Raw genomic sequence first — 9,066 nt, 5'->3', positions numbered from 1 at the left:
TATAGGGCGAGGGTTATGTTTAGGATTAGGGCTAGTGTTAGGATAGTGGATAGAATTTGAGCTATGGTTAGGGCTATGGTTAAGCTTAGGATTAGGGCTAGGTTTAGGTTAGGGTTTAGGCTAGGGCTAGGGTTAAGTTTAGGCTTTGAACTAGGGTTAAAACTAAGGGGAGGGTTAGGGTTAGGGTTTGGGTTGGGTTAGGTTTAGGGTTACAATTAGGGCTAGGTTTAGGCCTACGATTAGGATAGGTTTTGTGTTAGTTTAGGCCTAGGGTTAGGGCCATGGATAGATAAGAGCTAGGGTTATGATTATGGCTAGTTTTAGGGTTAGGTTTATGGCTAGGTGTAGTGTTAGGATTAGGTTTAGTGTTAGGTTGAGCTTTGGAGCTAGGTTTATGTTACGGTCAGGGTCAATGTTCAGGTTAGTGTTAGTGTTGCGTTTAGTGCTAGAATTAGGACTAGGGTTAGGTCTAGAAGCAGGATTCAGTATTTGGGTTATGTTAAGGGTGATTGTTAGGGCTAGGGAAACGTTGTTGTTCAGGTCTATGGCTAGAGTTATGGCTAGATTTAGGATTAGATTTACGTTTAGGGCTAGTGTCAGGTTTAGGTTTAGGTTTAGGTTTAGGATTACCAGTAGGGCTAATGTTAGGGTTTGTGTTCGGATTAGGGTCAGGTGAGACCTACGATAAGTGTTAAGGTCAGTATAAGTTTCAGGGTTAGGATTAGGGTTTGGGTTATGGTTAGAGCTAGAATGAGTGCTAGAGATAGGACTAGTAACAGGGTTAGAGTTTGGGTTAGGCTATAAATTAGGGTTAGGACTAGGGTTAGCATTAGGTTTAGGGTTTGGCTTAAGGTAACAAATAGGGTAAGAGCTAGGGTTAGGACTAGGGTTAGGAATTGGCTTATGCTAGAGTTAGGATTAGGGTTAAAGTTATGGTTAGAACTTGGATTAGGGCCAGGTTTGGGGTTATATTAGGGCAGTGTTAGGGCTACAGCTAATATATGAACTAGTTTTATGATTAGGGCTATTTTTTGGGTTAGTGTTATGGCTAGGTCAAGTGTTATGGTTAGGGTTATTGTTAGCATGATGTTTAGAGCTAGGGTTAGTGTTAGGGTCAGGGTCAGTGTTCGGGTTAGAGTTAGGGTTAGGCTTAAAGCCAGAATTATCACTAGGGTTAGGTCTGGGGGTAGAGTTAGTGTCTGAGTGAGTTAAGGTTTATCATTAGGACTAGGGATAGGTTTTTGTTTAGGTCTAGGGCTAGATATATGGCTAGATTTAGGATTAGGATTAGGTCTAGAGTTAGTGTTAGGGTTAGGTTTAGGTATAGGTTTATTTCTAGTGCTAGTGTTAGGGTTCAGTATAGAATTAGGATCAGGTTTAGACCTATGGTTATCATTAGGGTCAGAATAAGTGTCAGGTTTGAGTTATGGTTAGAGCTAGAATGAAGGCTACGGTTAGGACTAGTAATGGGGTTAAGGTTTGGATTAGGCTAAGGATTAGGGTTAGGACTAGGGTTTGCATTAGGGTTAGGATTGGCTTAGGGTAAGGGATAGGGTTAGACATAGGGTTAAGGCTACATTTAGGGTAGAGTTAGGGCTAGTGTTAGGGTTAGGTTTTGGGTTAAAACTAGGGTTAGGTCTCAGATTAGAACTAGGTTTTGGTTAGAGTTAGGTCTAGGTTTAGTGTTATGGCCAATGTTTGCAATAGGGTTATGATTTGAAATTGTTATAAGATTAGGGTTAGGACTAGGTCTATGTTATGGTTAGGTTTAACGTTAGGGTGATGTTTAGATCTAGGGTTAATATTAGGGTCAAAATTAAGATCAGGGGTAGTTTTAGGGTTAGGGTTTGAACTCGAATTAGGGCTATGGTTAGGGCTAGGTGTAGGGTTAGGTTTTGGTTTAGGATAAGCTTTAAAGTTAGGGCTCTGGCTCGGTTTTGTGTTAGGCCTATGGCTATGGTTAGGACTAGTTTCAAGATTAGTGTTAGGTTTAGGGCTTGTGTTAGGGTTAGGTTTAGGCTTAAGTTTAGCATTAGATTTAGAGTTAGGATTAGATCTACGGTTAGGTCTAGGGCTAAGACTAACATTAGTTCTAGGTTTATAGCTAGGATTAGAGTTATGGTAAGGATAGGGTTAGAAATAGGGATAGGTCTAGGGCGAGAGTGAGAGTTAGTCTTAGGGCTAGGCTTAGGGTTTGATCAGGTATAGGGCTTAATTAGAGTTAGGAATAGGGCTAGGTTTATGTTTATGTTTAGGCCTAGGATTAGTTTTAGGCTTAGGTTTAGGTTTAGTGTAAATGATGGGGTTAGAGCTAGGTTTAGGGCTAGGACAAAGTTTAGAATTAGGGTTAGGGCTAGGGTTTTATTAGAGCTATGATTAAGGCTTGGTTAAGGGCTAGGATGAGGGATAGGGTTTGTGTTTTGGTTAGGGCTAGGATTAGTTTTAGGGTGAATGCCAGGTCTGTGGTTATGGTTAGGGATAGTTTTAGGGTTAGGTTTATGGCTATGTTTAGTGTAAGGGTTAGGTATGAGAAAGAGTCAAATTTAGAACTAGGGGTATTATTAGGGTCAGGGTCATGTTTAAGGTTTTGTTTAGGTTTGGGTTTAGGGTTAGAGCTCAAATTAGCACTAGGGTTTGGGTTAGGGTAATGATAGGGATAGGTTTAGGGTTAAGGTTAGGTTTAGCATAATGGATAGGGCTATGCTTAAGGATAGGGTTAGATATAGGCCTAGGGTTAGCATTAGAATTAGGGTTATGTTTAAGGTAATTGATAGGATTATAGCTAAGTTTAGGGCTACGGTTATGGATAGAATTAGGGCTAGGATTAGGATTAGGGTTAGGGTTAGGGCTATGGTTTATGTTAAGTTTAGGGGTAGGATACAGCTAGGGCAAATGTCAGGTCTATGGTTACATTAGGGATAGTTTTAATGTTAGGTTTATGGCTAGGTCTAGTATAAGGTTTAGGTTTAGGGGTAGGGTCAGGGTTAGAACTAGGCATATTATTACAGGAATTGTCAGATTTAGGGTTTGGTTTAGGTTAAGGTTTGGGATTAGGGCTAAAATTAACATTAGGGTTAGGCATAGAGTAATGATAGGATTAGGTTTAGGGTTCAGGTTAGGTTTAGGTTAATGAACAAGGTTAGGGTTAGGGTTTAGGTTAGGGTTAGGCCTAGGTTTACCATTAGGGTTAGGGTTATGGTTAGGGTAATAAATAGGGTTAGAGCTAGTGATAAGACTAGGGTTATTTTTAGGATTCTGTCTAGGGTTAGATTAAGATTTATTGTTAGGTTTTGGGTTAGGGTTAAGTTTAAAACTAGGGTTAAGCCTAAAATAAGGGCTAGGTTTTGGGTTTGGTTAGGGATAGGGTTAGGGCTATGGTTAATGTATGAACTAGTGTTACAATTAGTGCTAGTTTTAGGGTTAGGGTTAGGGTGATGTTTAGAGCAAAGGTTATTGTTAGGGTCATTGTCAGGGTCAGGGTTAGTTTTAGTATTAGGTTTAGGACTTGAATAGTGCTAAAGTTAGTGCTAGGTGTAGGGTTAGGTTTTGGTTTAGGTGAAGGGCTATGGTTAGGGCTATGGCTCAGTTTTGTTTTAGGGCTACAGTTAGGGCTAGGGTTAAGGCTAGATTTTGGATTAGCATCAGGGTTAGGCCTGTGTTAGAGTGAAGTTTAGGGTTAGGGTAAGATTAGATTTAGGGTTGATCTAGGGTTAGGGCTCATGTTAGGATTAGGGCTAGGGTTAGGGTTATGGTAAGGAATATGGTTAGAATTAGGGATATGTCTAGGGTGAGAATTAGTTATTCTTAGGAGTAGGCTTAGGCTTAGGGTTAGGGTTAGTGTTAGGGCTAAATTAGGGCTAAGATTGGGGCTAGGGTTAGTGTTAGGGTTAAGCCTAGGTGTTGGGCTAGGGTTAGGGTTACCATATGGGTTAGGTTTCAATTTACGGGAATGGGTGGGGTTATAGCAAGGTTTATGGCTAGGGTGAAGGTTAGAATTAGGATTAGGCCTAGGGTTATGGTTCAGTTTAGGATTAAAGCTAGAATTAGGGCTAGGATGAGGGGTAAATTTTCTGATAGGTTTAGGGCTAGGACTTGGGCTACGGCTAATATCAGGCCTAGGATTATGGTTAAGGATAGTTTTAGGGTTAGGTTATTATTAGGTCTAGTGTAAGGGTTAGGTTTATATTAAAGACCAGCTTTAGTGCTAGCGTTATATTTAGGGTCACGGTCAGGGTCAGGGTTAGTGTTTGGATTATGTTAAGATTAAGGGTTAGGGCTCAAATTAGCATTAGGGTTAGGTTTAAAGTTAAGGTAATGGAAGGGTTTACTTTAGGTTTCAGTTAAGGTTTAGGGTGATGTATGGGTTAGGTTTAGCAATTGGGTTAGGGTGAGCATTAGGGTTAGGGTTATGTTTAGTGTAATGGATAGTTTTAGAGCTAGGGTTAGGGCTAGGTTATGGTTGGATTAAGTCTAGAATTAGGGTTAGATTTAGGGATAGGTGTAGGGTTTGGTTTAGGGTAAGTGTTAGGGTTAGGGTAAGTGTTAGTTTAGGGCTTGGGTAATGGTTAGGTTAGGATAAGGGTTAGTGTGTGAGCTAACGTTAGGGCTAGTGCAAGGGTTAGGTTTAGGTTTAGTTCTAAGTTTAAATTTATAGTTAGAGTTAGGTTTAGTGTTAGGGATAGGGTTTCAATTAGGGTTAGGGTTAAGGTTAAGGTTAGGGTAATGGATATGGTTCGAGATAAAGTTTGGGCTAGGGTTAAGGTTAGGATTAATGCTACGGATAGAATTAGGATTTAGGTTAGGGCTAGGGTTATGTTTAGTGTAAGGGTTAGGCTTTGAGCTAGGGTTAGGTCTAAGGTGAAGTTTAGGGTTAGAGTTAGCGTTAAGGTTAGGGCTAGGCTGAGCTTTATGCTTAGAGCTAAGTTTAGGCCTAGGATTAAAGCTAGGTTTTGTTTTAGGTTTAGGGCTAGGGTTAGGTTATGGGTAATGTAAAATCTAGGGTTATGTTTAGGGCTAGTTTTAGGTTTAGGGTTATGGCTAGGTCTAGTGTTAGGTCTAGGTTTTGGTTAGATTCAGATTTAGAGGTAGATTTATTATTAGGGTCAGGGTCAGTGTTCAGGATAGGATTAGGTTTAGGTTTTAGAGCCAGAATTAGGACTAGGTTTAGGTCTAGGGATAAGGTAAGTGTTTGGTTTAGGTTAAGTTAGGGCTAGGGCTAGGGTTACAGTTACAGTTATTGTTAGGGCTAGTGCTAGTTTTTTGTTTAGGTCTAGGGCTAGAGTTATAGCTATATTTAGTATTAGCTTTGGGTCTAGGCCTAGTGTTAGGCTTAGGTATAGGTATAGGGTTCCCGGTAGGTCTAGTGTTAGGGTTTGTTTTAGATTTACATTCAGGTTTATCCCTAGGATTACTGTTGGGTCAGATGAGGGTCAGTGTTAGGGTTAGAGCTAGAATGAGGGCTAGGGTTAAGACTAGTAATATGGTTAGAGTTAAAGTTATGCTAAGGATTATGGTTAAGACTAGGGTTAGCATTTGTGTTAGGGTTTGGCTTAGGGTAAGGGATAGGTTTAGAGCTAGATTTAGGGCTAGGGTTAGGGTTAGGGTTAGGGCTAGTTTTGGGGTTAAGATTAAGTTTAAAGCTAGGTTTAGGGCTCAGATCCAGGGTAGGATTTGTGTTTGGATTAATGCTAGGGTTAGGACTATGACTAATGTATCCACTAGGGTTACAATTAAGGCTAGTTTTGGGGTGACAGTTAAGGTTAGGTCTAATGTTATGGTTAATTTAAGGTTCAGGTAATGATTAGAGCTAGGATTAGTGTTAGGGTCAGTGTAAAGATCAGGGTTATTTTTATAGTTAGGGTTAGGGCTAGATGTAAGGTTAGGGTTTGGTTGAGGTAAGGGTTAGGTTTAGGGATATGGCTTGGTTTTGTTTTATGGCTAGGCCCAGGGGTAGGGCAAGTTTTTGGATTAGCATTATGGTTAGGGGGAGTGTTAGGGTTTGGTTTAGGCTTATGTTTACAGTTAAATGTAGAGTTAGGTTTAGATTTAGAGTTAGTTTTTTTTTTTTCAATTAATAACCACAATGGGAATTTAGTTATTTAATGCAACCACTAATCTAACATGTCACCAATAAAATCTAAGCAGATTTTCACAAAACCAGGATTATATTCATTGGACATGCATTAATAATCTATACAACTTAACATTACACCAGAAAAGGAATTTATAAAAGTTCTCTTAATTTTTGGTGGTTTTCAAATTTCATGACACAATTACCAAAAAACTGTAAAAACAGATTTCAAATATATTCAATAAAATGGTAAAAAATTGAATAAGCCTTTAAATTTTTATACTCAAGATTTAAAACATCAAGCTGTCCCCAATCTGTCAAAATTGACAGATAAATATTTACAATGACTAGACAGACTTTAGTTACATTGGTATTGGAGGTCTACTCCCTCCTCTCAAAACCCTTTGGGGTTAATTTCTCAATGCAAAACATGTCTTTGTAAATACTGTGGATAATATAAAATTTAAAACATACCTACAATCAGGACAGGAATGAAAATAACATATAAGTCAATTTTTTTCTGACCTGTTAGCATAAAGCCTTCTGGCTCCCAGTCAACACTGTCCCGTAATATAAAACTAGTAAGAGTAGAATAAATTCACCCTGTTGTAGTGGCTGACATTCTTCTACAGAATTACCTTTCACTATTTATCAAAGCAGGGCTTAAGCTCCATTAATCTTTTTCTACAGAGTATAATTAGCAGAGCACCAAATTTATACACTGGTATAGCAACTTAAAATGCTAAGCACACTTTTCAAACAGAAGCAAACCTATTTTTTCCATGTGCCAGATTGTTCTCAAAACTTATGTGGCTACCAATAAGAAAAGAATTAGGGAAGCTTTGAACATATCTTGTACTTTTCATCAAGGCTAAAGTGCAAAATATCTCCATATTTCTGATATTTTAATAGGGTAAAAAAACATCAAACACATAATAAAGGAACTAAAGTGACAGTAGGAACTAATACAAAAAGCTTAAATAAACAATTGAGGACTACGTATTACTATCAATTTAATTTTTCTTTCTTCAGTGAAATATGTCAATGACCCATGTGCTCATAGAACTTAAGGTTTTGATTCTCTTCCCCAAGACCAGAACATCTAAATTTACAGGGAGGAAAAAAGGAAAAAAAATAACATTGCATGACAATGGACACCAAGTTCATAAAGAACCTCTTTTAAAAACGAGATATTATGGAAGAAAATACCATGAAAATAATAATCCTATGAGAATTGTTTTTAAGCACAGTAAGTTTGAGCCTCAGTCTTTATGAAGATACTACAGTTTATATAGAAAACTATAAATATACAAGACTCCAAGGAAAAAAAGTCAGAATACATATTAACAATCTGTAGGCCTAAAAAACTTGAGTATAAAAATTTAAAGGCTTATTCAATTTTTTACAATTTTATTGAATATATTTGAAATCTGTTTTTACAGTTTTTTTGGTAATTGTGCCATGAAATTTGAAAACCACCAAAAATTAAGAGAACTTTTATAAATTCCTTTTCTGGTGTAATGTTAAGTTGTATAGATTATTAATGCATGTCCAATGAATATAATCCTGGTTTTGTGAAAATCTGCTTAGATTTTATTGGTGACATGTTAGATTAGTGGTTGCATTAAATAACTAAATTCCCATTGTGGTTATTAATTGAAAAAAAAATGAATGAATCTACACTAAAGTGCAACAAAACTCATCATCTCTAGTCAAAGTCTCGCATCTCAAAAGAGAGACCCTAGAGACACACAAAACCGAATAAATTTATAAGAGTAAACAGTAACTCAGCAGTCAAACAGAGCAAGAAGTAACATAAGCAGCATGAAAAAGCAAGGAAAAAAAAGGAGTACAAACAATGCAGGACAGCCAAAATATACAGGAGGACCTAGAGGCATCAGAAAAAATGGCCAAATAAAGAACTCAAGGAATACCTTAGACAGATGGAATGGAATTTTAAAGAGGATATGAGCCAGCAAATTGAAACAATGAAAAAACTCATTGAAAATGAAATACACAAGCAAATAAAAGAAGCAAAAAAGCATCTTTATCAGGAGATAGAGATTATAAAAAAAAATCAAACAATAATTTTAGAAATGAAGGAAGATTCCTGGAGGAAGATGGCGGCGAGGGGAGTGCATTGCCCCCGTGTGCCGCGTCACTGTGTGGGAGTATGACGAGTCAGGACTGCTAAAGGCTATCTTGTTAGGAATTTTCCAGCAATAGTGGGGTGCTCTGGAACCTGGAGGAAGGATTTCCATCACACGAGGATCGGCTACGGGGACTCAAATGCGAGAGATTTGTCGCACGGAGGGTAACACTGCTTATTCAGCAAATCGCCCCGCGGCTAGAGTCTGCACCGCACGCTGGGAAACGAGGAGATAGCGGCGCAGGAATACAGCGCTGCAGTTTCTGCCAGCCATACAAGCACCGTACTCAGTGCTGAATTCTGGGTTCGAGACGGGGGAAGGAAGCGGTCCATTTCGGTTCTCCACACCGGTCAGACCACAGAGGAGGCCAGCAGCCACCATCTTGGAGAGCTGACGTCACCATCCCTGTTTTCGACTGACCGCAGCTCATTCAGCCATAGAACAGGTAATTTCAGGCTGCCATTCGCCTGTGGCTTGCAGACAGATTACTCAGGCTCAGTGCCTGAGTGCTTCTTGGAGCCTGCTCTTATCAGAGCATACACGGAGCACAGAGCAGCCGAGTTCCGGCTCCTGGAACTGCTCTGGCCGAGGGCTAAGGAGCCCACGGAAACTGCTTCTTGGAGCCTGCTCTTATCAGAGCATACACCGAGCACGGAGTGGCTGAGTTCCGGCTCCCAGAACTGCCCTGGCCCAGGGCTAAGGAGCCCGCGGAAACTGCTTCTCCTTCTGGGTCCTGCTGAGGGCCGGTCAAGACTCACCCGTTGCTTTGGTTACCCAGCAAAGGGAATGAAATGCTGCCATCCGCATAGGATACCAACATGGCAGAGATCTGATGTCATCAGAAAG

The 9,066-nt window shown here is 39.5% G+C and overlaps 1 long non-coding RNA gene across 1 annotated transcript in view; it reads left to right on the top strand.

Moving 5' to 3' along the window:
• Window positions 1–6,163: 6,163 nt before the first annotated feature.
• The window catches only part of LOC125614730, a 23,226-nt gene continuing 20,323 nt past the window's right edge, over window positions 6,164–9,066 (top strand). The window contains exon 1 of the long non-coding RNA XR_007345292.1: window positions 6,164–7,442. This is a non-coding gene — a long non-coding RNA (uncharacterized LOC125614730). The remainder of the gene's footprint in view (window positions 7,443–9,066) is intronic.

The sequence above is a fragment of the Marmota marmota genome, unplaced genomic scaffold, assembly GCF_001458135.2.
Source record: "Marmota marmota marmota unplaced genomic scaffold, marMar, whole genome shotgun sequence".
NCBI classification, from domain to species: domain Eukaryota; kingdom Metazoa; phylum Chordata; class Mammalia; order Rodentia; family Sciuridae; genus Marmota; species Marmota marmota.
This window is presented reverse-complemented; position numbering and strand designations above follow the sequence as displayed.